Source organism: Tiliqua scincoides, chromosome 2, assembly GCF_035046505.1.
Source record: "Tiliqua scincoides isolate rTilSci1 chromosome 2, rTilSci1.hap2, whole genome shotgun sequence".
In the NCBI taxonomy this organism is placed as follows: domain Eukaryota; kingdom Metazoa; phylum Chordata; class Lepidosauria; order Squamata; family Scincidae; genus Tiliqua; species Tiliqua scincoides.
The window spans coordinates 191825554-191852339 of NC_089822.1; the positions used below are offsets into that span (position 1 = coordinate 191825554).

General features: G+C 46.1%; 2 pseudogenes; both read right to left on the minus strand.

The window, feature by feature from the left end:
- Nucleotides 1-1633: 1633 nt before the first annotated feature.
- On the minus strand, nucleotides 1634-1753 carry LOC136642913 (5S ribosomal RNA; annotated as a pseudogene).
- Nucleotides 1754-13545: 11792 nt separating this feature from the next.
- Nucleotides 13546-13667, minus strand: LOC136642773 (5S ribosomal RNA; annotated as a pseudogene).
- Nucleotides 13668-26786: the final 13119 nt, after the last annotated feature.

The window sequence follows — 26786 nt, forward strand, 5'->3', positions numbered from 1 at the left end:
CCAGAGGAGGAGCACCCTAATAATTATCAGCACACAGGCAGGTTTGTAAGAGAGTTGGTCCTGCTTCGGGTATCCTGGACCCAGACCGTTGAAAGATCTGCACCCGCAATCTGAAATTTGCCCAGAAACCATCTGTAAGCCATTTAACAGTGCAATTCTAACTTGCACTGGAACAGGCAGTCTGCTCTGAATCAAATGGAGGGTTGGGACTGACTGTGGGCCAGCCTGGGGCAAGGCGAAGTAATTCCCCTCACCCCAGGTAACACCACAGCAGCCCCAATGGGGCTACTCAGATCCGTGCCATCTATAGAAGTGACGCAAATCCGAGCAGCCCAGAACTACTCTGGGCTGCCCAGGAACAAGGTTAGGATCCAGCATAAGTGCTGAATCCTGGCCCCGCCCCTCACTTATCATGGAGCTACTCAATGCTCACCCTCCCCCGCCCCAAAACGCCTCCACCCTGCCCTCCCCGCACCGCCACCCAGACCCCCATGCCCGCCTGAAAAGACTGGCGCAAACTCACCTAAGCATCCAGGAGCAGGGCTGGATTCATCAGCATCCTTGAGCTGTGAATCTGATACTTAAGGTGGAATGCGACCTATCCAGAACAGACCAAGTACCAGCTTCACTGGTTCAGTTGTACCTCTGACTTGTTACAGTGCGTTAGGCCTCATTTAGTCCATCACTGAACCTCCATCTGGACACACACACCCCATCATTGGTGTAGTGGCAAATTTAAAACTGCAGGAGCTCATCATAGCCTCTCATAGCCATGCCTACCTAGCTACACCCCATTAAGACTATCACACATTCACACACACCCTTTAAATTTCATAATTTGAGTGTTTTCTTATGATTGATTTCTACTTCATTTAAAGAACTAGCTCATTTCATCCCAAACACTTGGAGTCGGTTGCAGTGGTGGGGAAAGAAATATATAAAAATTGAAAAAATAAGATAAAAATATCTCAAGTATAAAAGAGTTAGAGCACTACAGTACTTTTTGTCACTCTCACTGCCACAAAATAGCAAGCCTCATGCTCAGTTATACTTTTTCCACTTACACTCCAGCCATTGTCCTTGGTGCTTTCTGCCTTACAATGCATTCCTTTTGCCTAAAGCTTGTAGGTACCAATTGATGTTTATAGCTGGTATTCCTGGGATGTGGATGTTATTCATTCCGGTACCCTTCAAACACTTTTAGGTACACCAGACAATCCTTTTCATCATCATTCCACAAAAGTTAAATGAAAAGTTTGAGAATAAACGCATGCACATGCACACATTCAGTGTCCTCTTGGCAGTGCAAGATTAGCTCCCATTCTGTTCACCTACAGAACAGATGTTCAGCTTCCTTGGCACTAAAGCTCATCTTGCAAGGCTGCATAATTTGCATCTCGCCACATGCATTGGAAATTATAATGATGCACAACAGAACGATTAACAGATTAAAATGGTTCACGGCACAGTGTGCCGCACACACAAGCATTTATAATTCTCTGCTTCTCTCTACTCATCAGGTTTTCAAAACAAAAATACCCCAAATATGCATTGGGGCACTATCCACTCCAAAGTTCTGTAGCTGCACCACTGTGTTGGTTGGCAACCTTCAGTCTCGAAAGACTATGGTATAAGCCTACAGCACCTGGTATTCCTAGGCAGTCTCCCATCCAAGTACTAACCAGGCCTGACCCTGCTTAGCAGCTGAGATCAGACAAGATCAGGCATGTGCAGGGTAACAGTTGCTGAAAACAAATGGAAATTATGCCAGGGTGCCACTGATTCTACTGCTGTGCCGTCAGCAACTAAGCTTAGACTGCCAAAAGCCTCGTTCACACTGGGAAAGATTCTTGCTCAAGATTGTGCACAAGTTCACTTTTCATTAACTTTCCATTTATAGTTGGCCATGAATGACTGACTTGTGCAAATTTAAGTATATTTGCTCCCCACCCCCCAAAAAAGAAGACAGAGAAAAACAACAGTGTAAATTGTGTAAGCAATTCTACCCACCATTCCACTTCCTCTGTTTATGTTTTGGAGCAAGCCTAAAATTGGAGAACAAAGCTGCTGTTCCCTCAGTCCTCTCAGTTGTTGTTGAGTGTCTCTTGTACCAGGCTATTACTTCTTAAGGAGACAGTACATAGTTGTGTTTTTTTTTTTAATTTAACCATGTTTTGACTATACACAATTTTGGCTTTATGCACCAACCTTGGAATGTAACCCCCACTTAAGATGTGGGCCAGCTGTATTTCAATTGGTGGTGTGAGGAACGTTCCTTGAGGGTCTGGGTCACTGACTGGGGTCATGTACTGCTAATGGCATACCAGTAGTGGCACACTCAGGACAGAGTCCCTATTGCAAAATGCAACCTCACAACCCAGCACAGAATTATTCCCACATTAATTGAAATTCTCTGCTGGAATATGGTTATTATATAACCACACATTTTGTACATGGTGGGACTGCTCCACCCTATCCTGAACTCCGTGTCAAGCTGAAAAGTCCAACAGAGTCTCTCAAGTCTGTGCTGGCAAAATAGCCAGCACAGATTTGAGAAGCCCCATTGCAGGACTTGGGGTTTTCCCCTGGGGAAGGGGATGAAAGTCCCCTTCCTCCAAGGAGACCTCCAACTGCGTCCTAGCACCCACTGGATACAGCAGTAGCCGCTTTGGGGCCACTGCTTCAGCGTGCGCCGGGAAGCTCAGGATTGGGCTGCCTGCCTGTTTGCAACAATGAACTATTTTCTCATCCCTTTGCTATGTAAACTGTCCTCTGTTGAAAAGCAATGTGTAGATATTCCAAATAATAATTTACAGAAGAGGCACTGGACCATTGAAACAAAAATGAGCTCTAATTCTTGGTAGTCCCATTCAAGCTTTGACACTGCCCCCCCCCTCCAGAAGTGTGTGCCACCTCAGCCCTCCCTACCTTTCAGCCCCAGGAAGAGATGTACTGTTCCACTGGATGTTTAGGGTTGGTTGAGGTTGGGCGTTTTTATCTGATCTCGAGTTCTCAGATGTTATTGTGTTTTAATGTGTATTTTACTGTATCACATTATTCTGGACACTGCATGGGTGCTCTAAAGCAGCCTAGAAACATAGCAGAGAAATAAGGGTAACCGACAACGTGTGACGTGCGGCCTGAAGTCCATTCTTCCCACAGTCCATTCAACCGCCTCAGCACTTTGCCCCCTCATTCTGCGGCACGTGTAGAGCAGACTTCACTTCCTGTGCCAGCACCAGACACAGCATGTAGACCTTCCTTGCAATGCTGAGGAGTCACATTTCAAGCAGAGGTATGGAGAAGCTGCCCAGATCAGCCCTAACAATGATCTTTCCATCTGCCTGTGCCAACCCCAAAAAGATGAGCTGGCAGTTCCCCACAGAGTCACTTTTTCTGTTTAAACCTGCATTTTCATCTTTCATCTAAAAAGGCAGATGTCAGGAACTTGGGCCTAGGAAGAAAGCTAAACTGCCCTATGATAAACAAATTCCCGTTTCCAGGGGATAGACTTTGGCCATATACTTCCACCAGAGAAGTATAGATTTAGAACTTGAGAGATATTTTAGCCATACCACTCCCTCTGCAATAAAGCAAAATCCTGCAAATCCAAACACTCCTGTTTGTATGGTTGCAATTCTAGCATGCTACAATCTGAGCAAAAAGTACTGAGCTGCATGCTGTCATCAGATCAATGTCCCTAGCCAATATGGTTTAAGTAGCTCAAACCCAGATGCTTCAATAAGGCAAGCAATGCCACAAGCTAGGGGGGAGGGTTACCCCCTCCCCCATCAAATTAGACCCAGAAGAAAATTCCTTTCCTATCCTTCATAGAGTCAGACCTTAAGGGTGAAATTTGTCACTATAGCCGTAATCCTTTCCTCAGCACATGACTTGTGGCAGCCAAGAAACTGAGTTAGAAAATCTAAAGTGGAAAGCTGCACACTTAGGACCCAATCCTATCCAATTTTCCAGTGCTGGTGCAGCCGTGCCAGTGGAGCATGCACTTCATCCTGTAGTGGGGAGGCAGTCACAGAGGCCTCCTCAAGGTATGGGAACATTTGTTCCCTTACCTTGGGGCTGCATTTTGGTTGCACCAGTGCTGGAAAGTTGGTTAGGATTGGACCCTAAGTTAAAAAATCTAGAGTCACCACGAATTCAAGATTATCTTAATCAATTTCTAGGCTGCAAGTTTTGAAACTGCCAATGGTGGTGTGGATCATACCTGCAGGACTTGTGAGAGGACTCAGTGGCCCCTAGCACATGCCCCAGAAAGCCCAACCTCAGGATATTTTGAGAGCATAGCTCCAAGTGGTAGAGCACATATTTTGCCTGCAAGAGGTTCAATCCTTGGCAGCTGTAGTCAAAAGGTCTCAAGTAGCAGATTTGATTAGGATTCCTGTTTCTCAAAGCTGGGTTCAAAGTATTCTTGGGTTCCACAGGGTAGTTTCTCGCATCACAATGCTACAGTTAGGAAAAATGGCCTCTGCTTAATGAGGCCCTAAAATCCCAATCCTAACTTTAAAGAATTTGATGCAGCTGTACCAACCAAGCACATGCTGAATCCCGGGGGGGGGGGGGGAGTCCCAGAGGCCTCCTTGGGGCAAGCTTCCACTGCCCAAATGGGTCTCCATTCTCCTCGGATCTGTGCCAGCAATTTTGCTGGTGCAAGTTCAAAGAGTAAGGGAAAGGGAACTGGGATAAGATCCTCTTTCCACCCCTGTTCCACCTCCAGCCTGCCCCTCCCTGTCTGGACACTCCCCTAGTCCTTCTCCTCCTGCCCTGTTCCTCCTCCTGCCCACCCACCATGTTGGCTTTCTTGTGGTCCATTTGCAAAAGTGGTACCAGAGTGGCATCAAGCAGCACATTATACATGCTGCTATATAGTGATTTACAACAGCAAAACCACTGTTTATAAAGCCCAGTTAGCATTGATCTGCTAATCCCTTTAATATTTTTGTCACTTAATCCAACAGGATTACTCATGAACAATCTCTGAAATGTCTGGTTGTAGTGTGTTTGTTTACTTTTATGAAGCCAGTATTCAACTGATATGGAAGCAGAGATGTTGTGTAATTTATATCTCTGTTCTTGACAGTGAGAGGAGTGATAGAGAAGGAGAAATAATTTCTGCCCGTGTTTACCAGTCACAACCCAAAGATTACATCACAGCCTTTTACAGATCCACGACTGTAGAAGGGAATATGGTCCATCCTTCCATGGTCCTCTAGCCTCCTCCTCTCCTCCAACTTAATGAAGCAAAATAGAGGACTTGTTTGCTTCAGCAGTTGAGATGGTAGATTTGCAAGGATTCACCATCACTATCTGAGGGCACAATTCTAACCAACTTTCCAGCACCAGTAAGGGCAATGAAGCTCCAAGGTAAGAGAACAAACATTTCCTTACCTTGAGGAGGCCTCCATGACTGCCACCCAACTGCAGAATGCAGTATATGACTTGTTGGCACAGCTATGTCAGTGCTGGAAAGTTGGTTAGAATTTGGACCAAAATATCCAAAAAGGGTCATTTGAAGAGAGGAATGCAAGCTTGCAATCCTAAACCACTCAGATTGCCAAAGAAGCCAGCCTTAATTTACACATGTGCACATTTTGCAATTAAAAGTTACCCCATGAAGAGATACAAGGAGGACATGAGGAGTTGTATCAGGAGGAGTTGACATCAGGAGCTGACCCTGATGGTCAGTCTTAAGTGTGCTGAGAGGCATGTTCTTGCCTGATGTTGCTACTTAGACAAAATGGCTGTCTGGCCATATGTATAGGGAGCTCAGTGATGTAAAGAATGCTTTCTAGAGATATTTGACGATGTTTTAATCAGTATGGGATTTTGGTGCAAAACAGCAGGACATGCAGAGAATAGTTATTGGTTTAAATGTAATGGAGAAAATGTGTGTGGGGGGGTGTCTGTTAAAAAGGAGCAAACGCTTTCACAGACTGTGTTCAGTCAGTGAGCAAAGCAGCGCATCAAGTACCTCTGAATTTTTCTTGTTCAGAATTAATCGTGTGCTACGTTCATCCATGCCTGTCAAGCATGATATTTTCAGCTGATAAAATCAAGATGGCTAAACAGCCTGATCTATTAACTGGCCCAGATAGATATTATAACACCCAAATAGGCATGATATTTGAGTCATGATATAATAGGCATGAAAAAGAGACTTTGTAACAAAATGACAGTGTTTCGTATCTAAACTCAGAAAAAATAAAAATTCTAAGAAATATCACCTAAAGGGCACTGCCTGTCAAAAGCGTTAGCAGTGCTATCTGTATAGCAGCAAGCATGTGATGGGCAGCCCAATCCTAGACCTTAGAAATGCCATCTTGAGCTGTATTGGGTATGGCACATGCCCTCAGATGCCAGCACAATTATAGTTTGTTATGAACACCTCTCCTTCCCAGTATGTGTGCGGTCTTAAATCCATCTTGGTTTTTGGACCCTCTGCTCTGCAAAGGGTGAGGTCGTGCCGGCTGAGACCCTCAGCAAGGAAGGTTGTGATGCTGCAGGCATCTGCAGGTCATATAAATTTGGGTACTTTATTCTGATTAAAGATAGTCCTGTTTGCCTAATAAATTAAGTTCCTAATGGGCCAGGAGCCAGCCACCTGGATATTCTTTTTTACAGCGCAATCCTATCTTGCTCTGGAACAGGCAGGCCAGGAGGCCTTCCCTGTATCCAGCACAAGATTGGGGCCAGAAGTGGCTCAGCCAGAGGCAAGGGGAAACACTTACCCTTACCCCAGGGTAAGCCACCATGGTCCCAATGGGTCTCCTCAGACTTGCGCCACCTCAGGAGGTAGCAAAAGTCCAAGGAGAATGGAGTAGCTTCAAACTGCTCCGTGCTGCTTGGGGAAAGGGGTTGGGATCTGGCATAACAGCCGGGTCCCAGACCACCTCACACTTCCCGCCCGCCTTTACAGCACTTTCACGACAACCTTGGGCGAAGGACATGTACCAGCCCAAGGCCAGGTTTGGATCAGGCCCTTAGAGATGTAACTAATGGAAAAAGGGTTGTTCTTGAAGAAAAAAAACTTGTCCTTAAAAGTCAAAGCATCACCTACAGAGAAGGTACCTTTTGCATCAGGTGCTTTCTATAAAAGAATCAGGAAATGAAATGCCTTCTCAGCTCTGATAAAGGCAGCTGCAGCTGTCTCATTCAGTGTCCAAACATTTTGGCAGGAGAGCCACATCATCTCTCTGACACTGTGGTGGGGGTTGGGGAATAAAGAATTCATTTCAAATTTGAATAAATTTACATAAATGAATATATTAGAGATAGAACTTATATGAATGAATGAAGGTCTTGCAATAGCTCAAGGCCTATAAAAGGCCTTGCACAAAGCAAGGTCAGCCTTTCCATCGCTGCCACTGCTGCATCACAGATGTGAAACAGCAAGCAGTGGATGGAGCCTTCGTCCCACAGCTCACGCGAGAGGTTGAACAGTCACCCTCAAGCTGAGAGCAGTTGTGTCGTGCCAGCACAGGCTCCAGCAAGTCTCCGGAGGGCCATTGGAGACTAGGGGCTCCCTGAGGGCCGAATTGGGAGTCCTTGAGGGCCGCAAGTGGCCCCAGGGCTGGGGTTTGGGCACCCCTGCTCAACATGAATGAGATAATAAGGAATGCCTAGTAGATTATAATTTATAACCCCAGCAACAGAGGTGAGAGATGTGAATCCAACTCCTGTTTCATTTTGTTGCACACCAGGCACTGCATCTCTCCTTGGACTTTTGGTGTCTTGGGAAAGGGAGGGAAGCTTGATTAGGGACTCTTTCAGCAGTAATAATAGTCATAAAGAGCTTAGGTTCCTCTTAAGAGGCTCACCTCCCAGTTCCCTTGAGCCAGGACGTGAAAGCCATGGGGAATGAGAGATTAGATACTGAACACTTTTTTCCAGGCAAGACAAGAACTCCTTGTTGAATATTCTGAAGACTGTATTGACCTGTTCTGGTACACACGGACCTCATGTCATAGCGGCTTGTCATGTCCTATGCAATAAGGAGGGATCTGTGCAATTATGCAGTAGCTGAGGACAAGTCCAAACCTGTGTGCCCCAAAGTGCGACAGAACTACATGCACTCTTTCTGGAAAAATGTCTGTACGGCGTGTGGATCACACAAGGTTGCTGCTATGGTTTCCTGTACATCTCCTATGCACTGCTGAAAGCGGAGGGGATTTGAGGAATTCCTCAAAGGCTTGGAATATTCATGTGTACTTCACTCCTCGCAATTTTTGTAACAGCTTTGTATATAAATTACCTGATGAAGTACCAAGTTGAAATCACTTACTGTAATTAATGTATGTTACACCTGCTGGTAAATTAAAGCAACAAATAATGTGGCAAACCCTGAAAATAAACCTCCTTTACTCCAGATTCTAGAGGAATAAATGAAGAATGATTTCAGTCTGGAATTTCCAGATAAACGCTTTTTCTCATCTCCAGAACTAGAACTTGCCTCCAATCCCAGCCTTTAGCATGGGGGCTGCTTTAATTTCATAAACATTGTTCTTCACCATTGTCTCTCTGACTTTCTGCTGGTTCCCCCCTTATGTGAGAGATCAGTGGCAAACTGGGCATGTGCTACCAATGCTGATGTTGTGTGCTTTCTCTTACCCATCTTTGTCTATCACACACACAGAGAGAAAGAGAGAGAAAGATCAGCAGTCCAATCCTATGTAACTCTCCATTTGGTGCTTGTCCAGTGTTGTGGGATTCTTTTCAGCTTGTACAGCCTGAGGATGTGGACAGACTTCTTTGGAGTGTGAGGCCATCTGCCTGCCTGCTTGACCCTTGCCCAGCTTGGCTGATAAGAGCTGCCCGGGGTGGACAGGGAGGGTGGTCAACTCTTCCTTGATGGAGGGGACATTGCCATGTGCTTTGAAACGGGAAGTGGTTCGCCCCCTCCTGAAGAAGCCCTCCCTGGATTCCACTGTGTTAGACAATTACCGACCAGTCTCCAGCATCCCGTTTCTGGGCAAGGTAATTGAGCGGGTGGTGGTGTCTCAACTCCAGAGGGTCTTGGATGAAGCGGATTATCTGGATCCTTTTCAATCTGGTTTCAGACCAGGCTTTGGGACGGAAACTGCCCTGGTTGCCTTGGTGGATGACCTATACCGCAGACTGGACAGGGGGAGTGCGTCCCTGTTGGTCCTGCTGGACCTCTCAGCGGCTTTCGATACCATCGACCATGGTATCCTTCTGGCCCGATTAGCCGAGTTGGGAGTTGGAGGCACTGTTTTGCAGTGGTTCCGCTCCTACTTGGAGGGTCGGTCCCAGATGGTGGTGCTGGGGGATGCCTGTTCAACACCCTGGCCCTGGAGGTGCGGGGTGCCACAGGGTTCAATTCTGTCCCCCATGCTATTTAACATCTACATGAAAGCGCTGGGAGAGGTCATCCAGGTGTTTGGAGTGGGGTGCCATCAATATGCCGATGACACCCAGCTCTATCTCTCCTCCAGACTCCAGGGTGGCAGTTGAGGGCCTGGAGCGCTGTCTGGAAGCAGTGAGGATCTGGATGGGGGCTAACAAGCTTAAATTAAATCCGGATAAGACAGAGGATCTCCTGGTTCGGAAATCCTCGATGCAGGTGCTGGACTTTTGGGTTGCGCTGAATGGGGTTGCACTCCCCCTGAAGGAGCAGGTCTGCAGCTTGGGGGTCCACCTGGACTTGCAGCTGCTCCTGAATTCCCAGGTGGCGGCTATGGCTAGGGGGGCCTTCGCTCAGCTTCGGCTGGTGCGCCAGCTATGTCCGTACTTGGATTGTGCAGACCTGGCCACGGTGATCCATGCCACGGTGACATCGAGGTTAGATTATTGTAACGCGCTCTATGTGGGGCTGCCCCTGAAGACGGTTCGGAAACTGCAACTAGTGCAGAATGCGGCGGCCTGTGTGGTTACTGGCGGTTTGACTTTGTCAGTCCGCTTCTCCAGAGGCTACATTGGCTGCCCATTCGTTTCCGGGCCCAATTCAAGGTGCTGGTTTTGACCTTTAAAGCCCTATACTTCTCTGGGCCAGGATATCTTAGAGATCGCCTACTTCTGTACAATCTGGCTCGTCCTCTTAGGTCATCAGGGAAGGCCTTTTTACAAGTGCCGCCGCCTAGGGAGGTACGTGGGGTGGCAGCTAGAAATAGGGCCTTCTCAGTAGTGGCACCAACGCTATGGAATTCCCTTCCCCTTGACTTAAGAATGGCTCCCTCTCTTGAGACTTTTCGGCGAGGCCTGAAGACCCTTCTGTTTAAACAAGCCTTCTGAGTTCTTGGCCTTTTTAACATCTTTTCAACATCTTGATTTTTTACAGGCCTGATTCTTTTATGACTTGCTGCTCTATGCTCTTTTTACCTTTTTACTACTTTTTATCTGACTACTGTTTTTATGATATGTGTTAATATGCTTTTATCTGTTTTTAAATTATGTTTTTAATCTGTTTTAACCTGTTGTAAGCCGCCTTGAGTCCCTTCGGGGAGAAAGGCGGGGTAAAAATAGAGTTGTTGTTGTTGTTCGGTGATGTAGTAGTGCCAACATGGCTTCTGGTGTTTCCCGCGGCGGAATTTTGGCATGTTGAGGCCTCCTCAGGGTAAGAGAACAGTTGTTTCTTTGCCCCAGGATAAGCTCCAGCAGCAGCAACTCGGACCTGCATTGGCTCAATAGCTGGCAAAAGTCCACATTGACCTGTGGAGGAGGATCAAGCCTGGGAAGGGAGTTAGAATTTGGTGGGCATAGCTGCCACTGAACCCGCCCTCTTCCCAGGCTCAATCTGCCCTCCTCCCCGCCCCAATCACTTCCAGCTCTGCCCACCCCCACCCCATTCCACCCCCTTCCCTGCCTCTCTCCCTATTCCTACACAAATGTACCAGCAGAAGCAGGCATCAACTCCACTTCATCGTGTGGACCCAGTCTACTTGCTACTTGCAGTACTCTCTGCTGCTGGAATGCTTCTTCCAGTGGGGTATGTGAGGGATAGGATTGGGCTGTTAGGCTACAATCCTATACATTCTTGTCTGGGGATTAAGGCTGAAATCCATACACACTTACCAGGGAATAAGTCCCATTGAATTCATTGATCCATTCATTTGTTACAGCCACTGTGCAATTTGTCTATGTGGTGGAATTACTGGCACAAATCCAAGCAGCCCAAGTAAGGCTGCTTGGGCCAGGGCACTTCCACATCAAAGAGCACCCCCTCCTGGGCCTGGACCACCCACCCCACCCCACCCCAAAATGCTCCTTCCCACCCCCGGTACACCCTCTGCCACCCTCTCCCACCCTGGGTCGGCTCAAACTTACTGGGTCTGGAGCTGGATCTTACAACGGCAGGCTGGCACACAGCATGTGCTTTAAATTCAAAACATTTGTAGGCCAACACGGGGGCCTCTCCTGGCCTAACGGTTAGTTAGAATTGTGCCCTTAGATATATAATATTTCTATGCACTAAAATCTCAGTATTTTCTCGTTAGGAAAGAAAGACTACCATTTTTCCTTTGAAAGACTACCATTTTACCAGTAAATCTTGTTGGGAAATTAATTTTTTTAATCTGTTGAGTGATTTTAAATTGTATAAATATGTAACAATTCCTTAGTTCTGAATCTGAAGGTTTAGAATTTATTGTTTATAACAGCGATTTTCAACATTTTTAGTCTCACGGAACACTGAGAAGGTGCTAAGATTGTCAAAGCACACCATCAGTTTTGTGGTTTTGTGTTTTTTTTAACAATTGACAAGGCACACCACACTGCTGGCAGGGAACTTGCATCCCTATTAATGTATGATCTTTCCCCAACTCTTGCAGCGTATCTGCAGAACATTCACAGCACACCAATGTGCCATGGCACAGTGGTTAAAAATCACTGGTTTATAATCTATTCTAAATCATGCACAAAGGGCCACTCCTAACTAAGCTTTGTGACATTGTAAATGCATGTATGACAGCATGGTTGGCAACCTTCAGTCTCAAAAGACTATGGTATAAGCCAGGGGTGCCCAAACCCCGGCCCGCGGGCCACTTGCGGCCCGCGGTGCGTCCCCATGCGGCCCCCAGGTGGGTCGTGTACCTCCAATGGGAACACGGCCCGCGGAAGAATCACCGTGGCCCGCGCTGCCCCAGCGAGCTCACGCTATGTCTTTCCCTCGCTGCCGGCAGCGAGGGCAAGACTAGCCTTGCGAACTGTGCAGGGCCTTTTATAGCGTTAAAGTAACGCGAGACCTGCAGGTCTCGCGTTACCTTAACACTGAAAGCACTTGTGCCCATGCGCAAGCTGAGTCTCTCCCTGCCTGGCTCCGGTTAACACGTGGAGCCTGAAGCAGCAGGGAGAGACAGAGCGCCTGCGTCGCCACCTCCACGAGGGAGGTTGAGCGGGCGGGCGGCAGAGCGTGCCTGCGTGCGAGCGAGCAGGCAGGCAGGCAGGTGGGCAGGTGCTTCAGCAGCAAAGCTACCGCCACCGCCAACTGAACGCAGCAGCAGCAGGCACCTGTGAAGAGACCAGGCACCAGGAGAGAGACTGCTCCACCGCCTGTACGCAGCAGCAGCAGCAGCACGTGCCAGGGTGAGCTGGCGAGCACCACAACAGAAGCAGCAGCAGCAGCAGCAGCAGCCACCACTCTCACCTACAAAGCTCCCTCCTTTGGTTCAAAACAAAGAGTGAGTCCCCATTTAGAAATACTTTATTCTTTATTTACTGCTGCCTGCAACCTTCCTGCCCAAAATATGTGCTTGCTCTGTTGTGGAACTTTACCAATGGTTTCTCTCCTCCTTCCATCCCCCTTTTTCCTGGATAAAACATGCACACCAGCCCTGCATTGTCTGCCTCTGGTTTCTAAAATGCCTGCTCTGTTGTGGAATTTTACCAGTGGTTTCCCTCCTTTGTTCCCCCCCCCTTTTTTGGATAAAATGATGCACACCAGCCCTGCATTGTCTGCCTCTGGTTTCTAAAATGCCTGCTCTGTTGTAGAATTTCCCTCCTTTGTTCCCCCCCCTTTTGGATAAAATGATGCACACCAGCCCTGCATTGTCTGCCTCTGGTTTCTAAAATGCCTGCTCTGTTGTAGAATTTCCCTCCTTTGTTCCCCCCCCTTTTGGATAAAATGATGCACACCAGCCCTGCATTGTCTGCCTCTGGTTTCTAAAATAAAATACAGGTCCACATTAACTGATGAGCATTTGAAGTCATTACTGATCATTGGCTCCTCCAAACTAGTACCAGATTACAGTGAACTATTGAGATCAAGGCAACAGCTCCACCACTCTCATTGAAAGTTCATAGTGCTCAAAGTTCATAATGTTCAATGTTGTTCATAGTGCTCAAAGTTCATAGTTCTCATGTGTTTTGCCTGTATTATAGTTCTCATGTGTATTTGTATTATAAAGTTCAGTAAAATTCATTTGTTCATATAAGTTCCATCTGTAATGTATTCATTTATGTAAATTTATTCAAATTTGAAATGCAAATTAATTGGGTTTTTTTCTTCGGCCCCTGACACTGTGTCAGAGAGATAATGTGGCCCTCCAGCCAAAAACTTTGGACACCCCTGGTATAAGCCTACAGCACCTGGTATTCCCTGGCAGTCTCCCATCCAAGTACTAACCAGGCCTGACCCTGCTTAGCTTCCAAGATCAGACCAGATCAGGCATGTGCAGGGTAATGGTATGACAGCATGCATGCCTTCATAACATCAAATACAGCAAGAACCAGTGGCCTTTTTGGGGACATAACTGCAAACCATGGTGGTGGCCCTGGGAAGCTGCCACAGAGGGCAACCTGAGCTGAGGCAGGTAAGCCGTCATGGGAGGTGGGTGATGTGTGGGGGGCCAAACCGGTTGGAGAGGAGGTGGAACAGGGGAGTTTCTGGGTGGGAAGGGGGCAGGCAGGAGGTAGAATGGAGAGTGAGGGATCCCAATGGCACCAGCGTGCAACAGTTTCTATAACTGTTCCTTCCCCGTTCCCTCTCTCTTACTCTCCTAGGTTCAGCACCAGCTAAATGGTGCAGATCTGGGAGACCCATTGAGGCAGAGAGCCTTACCCCAAAGTTAGGAAATGAAAGTTCCCTTACCTTAAAGAGGCCTCCAGGACTCCCCCACCCCCCAGGATTCTGTATGCATTCCATTGGCACAGCTTTATCAGCAGGAGAAGCAGGTTAGTTAGATTGGGCTGTAACTAGCTTAAAAACTGAGGAAAAATTAAAAACCAAGAAGCTGTCTATGGAAAAATTCAATATTTAAAAGCAAAATTTCTTACTTTTCTTGAGAGGTGAGTCAATCAATTGAAGAGTCACCAATTCTAGTTTGAAGAAGTTTCCTAATTTCCTAACTACTAATTTTCCCAAATTCCTAACTACTAATTTCCTAACTACTGTACATCATGTCTCTCTATTTCTCTATTTTCCCTTGCTGAAGTTTCTCATCCCTTAAATTTTGCCTAATTGCTGCAAATGCTCCAGGTATCTCAGTTTCTGAAAGCAAAATAATGAATCCCAGACATGATTAAGACACTGGAGTACAACTCAAGATGTCTGTTTTCCACTCCAAGTTTTATTTCATATGTCTTATTCCGCCTTAAACACACCTCTAGGAATCAATCTGCAAAGAACAGGGTTCTCAATACTTTCATCATCATTTTCCTTCCTTCCATTTCAGTTTTCAAAGGATGACAAGGTATAATTAAGAAAAACCCATGATTTGTCTAACATTCTTATGGATTAAGAACAACCCATTCTAATCAGTGGTGTCACTAGGGTTAGCATCACCCGGTGCGGGATGCCAGCGTGTCACCCCCCCCATGCATTGGGTGGGGCAGTACCCAGGTGGTGGCCATGGTGATGTACCATCACTGCGCCCCCTCTGGTTTTTTGGCTGTACCTTTTGATAGAACAAAGATAGAACACATTCTGCATGAAATTACGCATTGATTGATATATAACATGATGGCGTTATTCCTCCAAACTGTGATTTTAGTGATTTTGGTCACTAGTGCTGTCACCCCCCCCCCCGGGTGTTTACTTACTAACAACTTATTGCAGCAGTTCTCAAACTTTTAGCACTGGGACCCACTTTTTAGAATGACAATCTGTCCAAGACCCACCAGAAGTGATGTCATGGTGGAAGTGACATCATCAGGCAAATTAAAATAAATAAGTATAAATAATTAAAGTAAAACAAATAAATAAGCAGAAGCCAGCCCTGGTCCACCAAGTGAATTTCCTCTGTAGGCTGCCTGCAATGACACCCCCCTCCTCCAAAATCAGTAAGGTTTTCAGTCCTACCCAGTGCCTAGTTCAATTTAAGAACTTCTGTTTAAACCAGATCACTGTCAGGATCCAGCTGGTTTTGCAAGTCTCAAAAAAGTTCACCTTATCAGCTGCAGCCTCTGTTTTGATACTTTTTAGTGGGGGGGGGGAGGCTGCCTTCTGGAGCATTTGTTGAGCTCCAGTTCCATCTGATCAAGACCATTCTGGTGGCTTCACATTCCCCTTTGCCTGGCCTGGCCACCAGCCAAGGCACGTTTGCTTGCTCGTGAGTAAACACAACTGTGAGGCTTTGTTTCGCTTTCCATAGGGCTCAATACATTTGTATTGTATTGCTTGGAGGGAGGAACTTCCTTCTCAGGTGTTTTTGGGGCCTGCATTCATTGTATCAGGACCATTCTGGTATCACTGGATTCCTGTCAGCCTGCCCTTTCCACAGACTAAGGCAAGTTTGCCTACTCGTGAGTAAACGTGTGATAAGGTTCAGTTTCACTTTCCATAGGGCTCCATGCATTTTTTGTTCTCTAGTGTTTTGGTCATAACTTTTGATAGAAAGGAGATATTTCACTTTATTTTTTTGCATTGCATTCCGCTGGAAATTCTGCATCCAATGGTATATAACATGATGGGGTTACTCCTAATCACCGCAATTTTAGTGTGTCACCCCCCAAGTGCACGTCACCCCCCATGCACGTCACCCGGTGTGGTCTGCACCCCCCACACCCCTCTAGCAATGCCACTGGTTCTAGGGATAACAATGAATAGATTTAAACTTCTTTTAATTTCATGTCTGGGTCATGACATTTTGGCATACCTTTCAGAAGTCCAAAACCACACAACGTCCAGATTTTCAGCCTCTGCAAGAATTGAGCTGCTCCCTTTTCTGCTGTGATTGTTAGGCCCAGTTGTATTTTTCCTGATAACGTAAGGCTTACCAGAATGTTTGTCATCTAGATTCCTTAAAGCGGCATGGCTTTCTGGGTGCAATGCACAGTCTTTCATTCTGCAACAATTTCACTGAAATTGCATACCGGAACACCCTTGCTGGAATGTTCCAAGGTGACTTTCCATGCTGCCAGAAAGTTGTGATAGCATAGATTTGGCATACCATAGAGCAGTGATTTTCAACTTTATTTGTCTCACGGCACACTGATAAGGTACTAAAATAGTCAAGGCACACCATTAGTTTATGGACAATAGACAAGGCACATCATGCTGTTGGTGGGGGGCCTACATCCCCCAATGGCCCTACTAATATATGACCCTCTCCCAAACTCCCGCAGCACACCTGCAGACCATTCACGGCACACCAGTGTGCCATGGCACAGTGGTTGAAAATGGCTGCCATAGAGGCTAAAGAGACTGGGTTGTGAATTGAGACTTTCCTGGTTTGAATCCCTCTGCTGTGAACGGATTTGAATCCTGCTGCAATATGGGAACAATATTTACTTTACACCAGGGGTCCCTCTTAGCACCACAGGAATTCTGAGTTACTGCTGGTACAGGGCTGGTTGACTGATAAGGCAGACTGAACCCACTGCATCAGGCACAGGATTGGGGAGGCAGTGGATTGACATGAATGCCAATGAGCGGGGTGCCTCACCTTGCTGCCCTGCAGCAGTCCCTCATCAAGGCAGTCTGCAGAACAGGGGGCAGAGATGTTACTATTGTTGCTCAAGACAGCAAGGACAAAGCTTCTTCCTTCTCATTGTGGGTGGGAGGCGGGAAGAGAGTGATCACAGGCCTTGTCCGCTGCGCATCCCACAGGGGTGTTGGGTCCTGGAGGCCTCCTTGGGGTAAGGGAACATCTGTCCCCTTGCCCCAGGGCAAGCCTCCACAGCAACAATGGTTCTATGTGGATCTGCACTAGGTACTTTGCTAGCGCAAATCTTAGTGGACTCAGGGAGTGGACTGAAGCCAGGAAAGGGGAATAGGATATCAGCAGCACTGCTGCCACCAATACTGCCCCCTTCCTGGCCTCACCACACACTCCCCATCCCAGTGTCCACCCTGTTCTTCTCCTTCCCCTCTCTGTTCATTCCACCACCCCACCATCACCCACACCAACATACCAGCACTAGGGCTTCTCTGGGGGCACTGGTGCCTGGCTGCAGCTACTCACCACTTTGGCAGTAGCCCAGTTGCACAGAATGGCAGGTTCACTTTTCAACTACCATAAAGCTCACTGTACCCACAGAATGCATGTTCCAGCAGATGCCTAGTAGGATTGGACTGTAAATCAAATCACATTCTTTTTAGGGCACTGGAACATTTTCCAGAAAATGACTGGTGGCAGTTGGGGATGAGGATTAAAGTATTCTATACTTAATACATTCCTGATGTATTTCAGGACATTGTAATACTTCCTGTTAAGATCAGGAATCAGAAGTGGAGACAGGACAACTAACAGTTCATTCTACAGAGTAGAAACTAACTGTAAAATCTCAGAAGATCTTAATCAGGCTCAATCTGCACTGAGTTCTTTCCCAGTCATAAGACAGAATATTTTTATTTGCTAGGTGCCCCATGAGAGTTGGCTGTAAAGCCCCAGTTAAGTACATGCATGGCACCCTACAAGCAGTCCTAGGAAGACTCAGAAATCATAAAGAGTTTGCTTGTCTCCTAAAAGTCAGATTGCCTGGTGTTCTACACCAGCATTGCAAACAAATATGTTGCTGTGGCACTGCTACTTAGCATACACAAACCTAGAATATTTTCATAGCTGTTTATCTAGGAAGAATTCTTTCTGTTTGTGTAGAATCCAGGCCCACAGATGATCCCATAAAACCCCAGCAGGCCTGACTTCAATGGCCATGTATTCGGGCTAAGAAAATAAGTTTGACAAAGAACACTGTTACGATTCTGACCTCACTAGTGGATGCCTGTTCAATCAATGCAACTTGTAAAGGGGGCCAACCTCAGAAAACAAGGGTGAAACATACCTACCATTGGGGCAAGCAGAGTTAACAAGCTGAACAGTCAGCAGCTATAGAAAACCTTTTTTTTCCTCTTTAATTCTGTTATCTCATGGTTTTGCTCTGTTGTTCCTATGATACTTTCCTACCGATGACTTCTTATTTATGGTGTTTTCGTAATTTGATTATGAATTACATAATCAATCGAATTACAAAAGTGCCGTAAATAAGAAGTTTATGAAATCTGACTATGAACCAAATTAACTTGGTATTGTTTTATTGTTTGCTGTAAGCTTCGTTGTTGGGCACCTCCTGTTGGGTTGGGATAAGGAAGGGTAAAACATTTTGAATAAATAGATTCATCTACAACAGGGGTGCTCAATAGGTGGATCGCAATCTACCGGTAGATCGCAAGGCAAAATGAGTAGATCGCGGAGTGCCAACCCCCCCTTCAGGTACCTCTGGGAGGAAACGCCGGGAGTAAGGCCCATTGTACTCAATGGGGCTTACTCCCAGGTAAGTGTGGCTAGGATTGCAGCCTCACAGCCTAATCCTAGGCATGTCTACTCAGGGGTAAGTCCTGTTATACTCAGTGGGGCTCAAGGTACACCAACATACATTGTACACATAAATGTTATATGTTATGATGGCGCGAACATTGTAAAAAAACTCTGGTAGATCTCCGGGGTTTGCTGGGTTTCAAAGTAGCTCTCGAGCCAAAAAAGTGTGAGCACCCCTGATCTACAAGTTGTGGATGGCAAAACTCAGTTAGCAATGCTTGTAAATGGGCTGGGACAGAGCCTCAAGATCAGTGTCAGTTCTAGGCTGCTGGAAACTCTGTGTCAACGCCCTGCACTGCACCCCACAAGTCTCCATTCCTCCCTAGGCTTCCTTGTTGTGGCAGAAAGTCATCTGTCATTTATGCCACCAGCCATTGGCATCCCCTACATGTCCCGCCAATGACAACAGGAAAGACTGTCCCATTTGCAGATGGGGTGCTGGGCACATCAACAACTGTAAAAGTCTCTTAGCTGACTCACATCACCACTGCCACCAGTACTAGAGGTTTCCATGGTCAACCAATATGGGCGGGCCCTCCAATGGGTATAGACAACCTGGCCTGACTCTACTCCTGCTCAAAACCCAAGGGAAAGCTTTGGAAGGGATTTCTTCTTCAAAATAGATTTCATTTTGCTTTGCACATATTCAATTACCGTATCCTCCCCACCCCCCACCCCACACACACCTGCATTCTTCAAGTCTTCACTGCAACAGAAAGAGGCCCATACACTTTCAAACCTTGTTAAAACTCAACAACCTCTCTAAAAGCTGCTTATACCTGCAACATTGCCGGCCTCCTCAGTTTCCCAGCAACGGCATGTACACTCCATCCTCAGATCAGCAAACAGCACCGGAGCTGGCAAGAAATTGCTTTGGATGCTGCAAACCAAAGCCTCGGAAACAGAAGCAGAGTGCAGGTGAGTGAAGGTTAAGCATTTGCCTCAGCTAGATTGCTTCTGAAAAAGTAATGAACGCACAATCGTTTGACAATATAAATGGGCTCGCCTTTCCTCATTGATGCATCTGTGAAGTTTCTTACGTGGGGCTAAATATATAATGAGCGGCTTGAAACAAATTCCATGTATTTCCATGGAGTTCGCTCCTCCATGACTCAAGCTGCACCCTTTTTTAAGCCACAATTGGTCACCCTGCCAATTTTTGCAAACTTTGCTGAACACAAAAGCAGCATTTTCTGCTGGATCAAGGCTGAAGACCTCTGCATTCCGGGGGATCAACTGCATTCCCTGCAATCCCTGCATTCTGGGATTTCTCAGAGCTGCTGTTAAACTAAGACAATATTCAATAACAAATAATTGAGGTGGTGATATTCCCTTTGTCTCTGTGTTTTTTTTAAGTGCTAGGCAAAAACGCCCACGATAGTCCAGTATTTCAAAGTAATGAATGCTATAAGGTGAGAAGCCTCATTGTCCTATGCTGAGAACAACCAAACAGTTGTTTCCCACAAGTCTGCTCCACTTCTTGGGTGCTGTCCTCGGCCCCCTTTCTCATTAAGAACATAAGAACAGCCCACAAGATAGCAAACACCAGCTTGCTTGTGACTGTGGAGCAAAGCCCTGCATTGGGCCTCTCATGGAATACACACACACCCTTTCTGCCCTTTGATGGCATATTGGGCACTGCCATTGTCACCAGTCCTGAAGGTTTAGGTTGTAGTATGGCCAGGTGGGCATCTGCCTATCTTGGTAGACCCCCTGATGTCACCCTTGGCCCAAGTAGAACACAAGAACATAAGAACAGCCCCACTGGATCAGGCCATAGGCCCATCTAGTCCAGCTTCCGGTATCTCACAGCGGCCCACCAAATGCCCCAGGGAGCACACCAGATAACAAGAGACCTCATCCTGGTGCCCTCCCTTGCATCTGGCATTCTGGCATAGCCCATTTCTAAAATCAGGAGGTTGCACATACACATCATGGCTTGTAACCCTAATGGATTTTTCCTCCAGAAACTTGTCCAATCCCCTTTTAAAGGCATCCAGGCCAGATGCCGTCACTACATCCTGTGGCAAGGAGTTCCACAGACCAACCGCATGCTGAGTAAAGAAATATTTTCTTTTGTTTGTCCTAACTCTCCCAATACTAAATTTTAGTGCATTTCCCCTGATTCTGGTGTTATGTGAGACTGTAAAGAGCATCTCTTTATCTACTTTATCCTTCCCATGCATAATTTTGTATGTCTCAATCATGTCCCCCCTCAGGCGTCTCTTTTCTAGACTGAAGAGGCCCAAACACCATAGCCTTTCCTCATAAGGAAGGCATCCTGTACTCATCTGTACATACTGGGGCGTCCAGTAATCATCTTAGTCACTCTCTTTTGCACCTTTTCCATTTCCACTATATCCTTTTTGAGATGTGGTGACCAGAACTGGACACAATACTCCAGGTGTGGCCTTACCATTGATTTGTACAACGGCATTATAATATTAGCTGTTTTGTTTTTTAATACCTTTTCTAATGATCCCAAGCATAGAATTGGCCTTCTTTACTGCCACCGCACATTGAGTCGACACTTTCATTGACCTGTCCACCACCACCCCAAGATCTCTCTCCTGATCTGTCACAGACAGCTCAGAACCCATCAGCCTATATGTGAAGTTCTGATTTTTTGCTCCAATGTGTGTGTCTTTACACTTACTTACATTGAAACACATCTGCCATTTTGCTGCCCATTCTCTCAGTTTGGAGAGATCCTTCTGGAGCTCCTCACAATCTCTTCTATCCTTCACTGCTCAGAAAGGTTTTGTGTCATCTGCAAACTTGACCACCTCACTGTTTAACCCTGTTTTCAGGACATTTTATGAACAGGTTTGAAAAGCATCTGTCCCAGAACAGATCCTTGGGGCACACCGCTTTTCACCTCTCTCCATTGTGAAAATTGCCTGTTCACAACCACTCTCTGCTTCCTGAACCTCAACCAGTTCCTAATCCAGGAGAGGACCTGCCCTCTAATTCCCTGACTGTGGAATTTCCTCAGCAGCCTTTGGCGAGGGACCATGTCAAACTGTAGACTGTCATGTTCTGCTGCTGATTGCTTTCTAAGGAACGCCCTTCAATTCTGGGACTCTCTGTTAACCTGGGAGGTAGGCTACCCACAGTAACCTTCTTCTGTCTGTGCTTCGTAGCCTTGGTAGTGGCAGTGGAAAGACTACCATTTTCCCAGTAAATCTCAATCTGACCAGTAAGTCTGACCAATGCAGGGAGCAAGAGAAAGTGCTGCTGTTAGGCACCAAATTCCATTTTGCCACCTGCCCCTCCACCTTCACAGTACTGCTACTGACTGCTATATTCTCTAGGATGCAATTCTGCAGCCAATTAATGAAAACCTCTGTGAATCCAGTGCGATTGATATGGTCTAACATGCAGCACTGTCGCTTTAAGGTGCCATGAGGGTTCTTATTGCTTTTCCTACACCTTCTGGAATCAGAGTTCTCAGAGATGGGCTTGAGCTTTTGATTCCGGTGATCTGCATCAAGTTGCACATCTGGACCACTTCTGACATGTAAATATTATTACAGTACTGAGAATCTGCTGGCTGCGGAACACACGTTGCTGGGCAGGACAGGCCTGACCATAACCTTTGCTGATGAGAAGTAATTGCATGTTTTGTTTTAACCTCAACAGGACTAAGCCATGGACAAGGATTTTTTTAAAATCATTCATTCATGTTGAATTAAAACATGAGGAGGACTAAATCCTTTTAATCATACTTTTTATCTTGTTGCTTTTACTGGAGTTACCACTCTTCTCATTTTGTTCCTGTTCCCATTAACAAATATCTTAGCCACAATGAATGATTTTGGAAAAACTGCACTATCACTGTTTTTTTAAGCATCGATGTGGTGTCTGAAGAGCCACTGCCCTTCACTATAACTGTGACACAGGAAGTTTCTTTATTCCAATAATAATATACAGTATTTATATACTGCCTTTCTTGGTCTTTATTCAAGACTTTATTCAAGGCGGTTTACATAGGCAGGCTTATTAAATCCACGCAGGGATTTTTACAAATTGAAAGAAGGTTCTTTCTTTCTTTCAAGAACCACTACATTCAAGGTGTTACACTCCGATCTGGTTTAACATTTTGGCCTCCATCCTCCCACGCTCCGAGCAGATGGAACAGCTCAGCTGCAAGTCTGACTATTCCAAGTCAAACTATTGGTCCATTTAGCTCAGTACTGTCTCCCAGAGGCTCTCCAGAGTTTCAGGCAGGGTCTTTCCCAGCTCTGCTTGGAGATGCTGCCAGGGTTTGAATCTGGGATCTTCTGCATGCAAAGCAGGTATTATTCCACTGAGCTACAATCCCACCCACAAAATGTTAAGTGCTTCTGTGAGTTTCTTACATGAAACTCCATCTGTGAATTGAAATGAGAATTTGAATTGGGCTAGGCCACTGTAGGAGCAGGAGAGCTATGTCTTCTTTACTAGAGTAGATGAAGCAGAGAAAAACTCCTGATTTAGATCTAACCTTTTGCTGAAAGATCTCTGATAAATATGCTTCAATGAGACATTATTTAAAAGTTAAAAGCTAGTAAGGACTGCTCCAAAAAAAAGAAAAAAAAAGAAATCCCTTAAACTTGATGACTATTCCAACAGAACTTATAGGCAATTCAGATTGTACTATTTCCAGCATAGAAAGCATTTGTGGGACTGTGTCACACAGATCACGCATGCGCCTGTGCCACTAAGACTCAAAGAACGCATTATGTTGGCCATGAGATGGTGTAGTTTCAGTCTTTTACCTCCATGTAACAGCCATGTGACATTGCATGTTCAGATCAGAGCCATGCTCTTTTCTTGCTTACATCTGTGAAGTTGCTAGTTAACCCTTAAAGCAGGGCTTTTCAAACTGGGGCATCGCGATGCCCCAGCCTAAGGGCCCTGACCTCTTTCCCCTTAAGGGTTGGGGGCAGCCAGGAGGCAGCAAGGAGGCAGTGGCGCGATCCCCAGGACTGCACCGCTCAGGGGGCTGGAGGGGCTTGGCTGTACTTACCAGAGCCTCCTGCAGCCTCCCGGGGGTGCGGGGAGCCCTGCATGACTGTCTGCAGGGCTCCCCGATGCTTTAGAAGTGAAAGTGGAGCGATCGTACCCCGGAAGTAGAGCACGATCACTCCACTTTCGCTTTTGAAGCATCAGGGAGCCCTGCAGACAGTCGTGCAGGGCTCCCCACACCTCCGGGAGGCTGCAGGAGGCTCTGGTAAGTACAGCCAAGCCCCTGCAGCCCCCTGAGTGGTGCAATCCTGGAGATTGCGTCACTGCATTCCTCCCACCCCCGCTGCCTCCCCCCACCCCTGCAATGACTTAGAGCAGTTCAAACTCTCCTAGAGAGTTTGAAAACCATTGCCTTAAAGTGTAGCAAATGGCATTTTAAGGGTCAGCTAGATAACCCTGATCTAAACTGTAGCCTCACAGAGCTTCCGCACATAGATAAAATTAAGACTCAAATTAGATTCACATGGCTTCAGGAGAAAGCATGGACATAGCTTAAGAAGCCAAGAGGAAAAAGCTGCACATAAGAGTGTGTAAAGTCTACAAATTTAATTTAATGCAGCGCTTCCCAAAGTGTGGGCCACAACCCACTAGTGAGTCATGAGTACAGTGAGTCAAGGGTTCTCCTGCCTGCCCTTGCACCAATTTGGCTCCAAATAAGAGTGCCCACAACCCACTCTACGGGCCTCTGCAGGCCTCAGAATGGCCTTCAGAAGCCTCTATAAGCCATTTCCAGTTTTTAAAAGCCACTTCTAGTTTGCTTCCGAAACCCAGAAGTGGCTGATGGAGGCTTCTGTGGGCCATTCTGAGGACTGTAGAGGCCTGTAGAATGGGCCGTTGGGCCAGAAGAGGCCTCCAGCACCACCAGAAGCATCACAACTCACTGCAAGGATGAAGTGGGTTGCGGCACTGCAAAGTTTGGAAAGCCCTAAACTAGTGTGTATCCTGCTTAACATTAATGTCTCCACCTTTGGACTCAGGTGGGTGATGGTAGCTCAGTTTCAGGTTTCCTGGATAATATTCCTTTGCTGGTTCAGTTTCCATCCAGGTTCCACCCTAGACCTGGAACTGCAGTGGCACTGCTCATCCTAATGGATGATCTTACTGTGGGAGTGACAGGAGGAGTGTGCCCTTATTGAGTCTCCCAGACCAGTCAATAATGTTTTTATCCCATGGTGCTTGGTTGTTTTGTGATAGGATTTGGGAGCACTTTGATTTTGCAACCTTCTGGCTGCAGATTCCAGAAAGTGCAATTGGGGAACTTCTGTTTAGCTACATGTCTTTTATATTATGGGGTCCCACAAGGTTCCATCTAGCCCACCATCTGAAACTGCTGGGAGCGGGGGTCCAGAGTTTTGGTGCTGAGTGCCATAAATATCAAATGAACACTCAGCCCGCCCCCCGCCCCCCACGTAATTCAAGTATAGTTTTCAATGCTCTGAACAAGTGCTGTGAATTGAAAAGCATGCAAAGGTTTGTGCAGAAAGCAAATAATGCACTAGCCAGCAAGGAATGATGACACTTATGGCTTGTCCTCAACAGGGCAACAATGACTGGCACCATTCCAACCAACGTGGTATCCTATCTCTTAGGTCTGACTTGCCAAAATGTCTTGTTCCATTTTGGAACACCCAGTGGATTTAAAAAAAAAAATCAGTGGGTACCAAATCAGTGGAAAAATAGCTATATAGACCCACTTACTGGTTTCTTGCTCCTCTGCTGTTGCCCCAGAATGCACTGGTATAGACGCTATACCTCATTCAGCTACTAGTTGGGATGAATAATGGAATCTAATAGAATGGAATTATAATTATTTAACAGCTTGAAGGTATGAAAGTGGATTTTTTTCCCCCGTTACAAGGCATTTAAAGGTGGACATTTACAAGGCATTTATCAGTGTGTGGTGTTACTACTCTGGTTCTGAAGAAACTATACAGAAGAAACTATAGAGAAAGCACATAAGACTTCCTGGGATCACTGACTTTAGTATTTGGCATAGTTAAGTCAGTTCTTCAGATCTCAGATGCAAATTTTCATTTTGCTAACAGCTCTTTATGTTTAACAATGATTGATTGTTGGCAACCTTCAGTCTTGAAAGACTATGGTATCGCACTCTGAATGGTGGTTCTGGAACAGCATCTAGTGTGGCTGAAAAGGCCGATTCGGGAGTGACAATCCCTTCCACACTGGGAGCAAGTGCAGTCTGTACTTTAACAATAGCCATAGACATTTTCAATACAGTCACATGTAAGAGAGAACTGCTCATCATAAACGTTATAACCGTTATAACATCATAACACAATAACCGTTCAAAAGAATTTTTTTCCTCATTCCACACAGAATATGACACAGAGCACAAAGCAAAATCCCAGCTGTAAAATTCCCAGTTCAATAAACCCTTCCTAATGGAATTAAAACTGACATACATGATTTAACAGCCCATCTGACGCAGGCTAAATTCAAGGCAAAAATCAAAAAATAAAAAGGCAAAGTCCTAGGCTGCTGATACGCAATGAATTTTAAGAGAGCTGTTGTTGAAGATGGATACCCTTTCCCAGAGAGCCAGAGTGACTAGAAGATCACTACTTGATCTATAGCTGAGATTCCTGGGGAATCTCAGAGGATTCTTTTAAAGATGGCTTCTTGTGGAAATCTCATATTTCTGTATTGATAAGAGTTCCTAAGGTACAGATAGCCATGTTGGCTACAGGAGGAGTTTGTCACCAGTCACAACTGTCATGTCTGAAAGTTGAAGACATTGGAATGGTGCAGGCCTGAGACTATGTCTTCACTGTGGACTTTAAAACTACCACCACCTGACACTACATGCTGTACTGTTGCTCCCAGCACCGATCTTTTAAAGGCATTGCTGAATCCGTGCTTTTGTGTGGCCTTCAGAGAGGGGCATGTTTCCCAAGGATCTAGGTAGCTATGCTGCAGTTTGTGGTCAGTTCTCCTGTTGCTCTTCCATCTTCCCCTATTGTAGCTTTGTACTGTGGCCACTGTAGACAGAATGCTCCACAGGGGTTCTGGCAAAAAAAGAAAGACCACTCA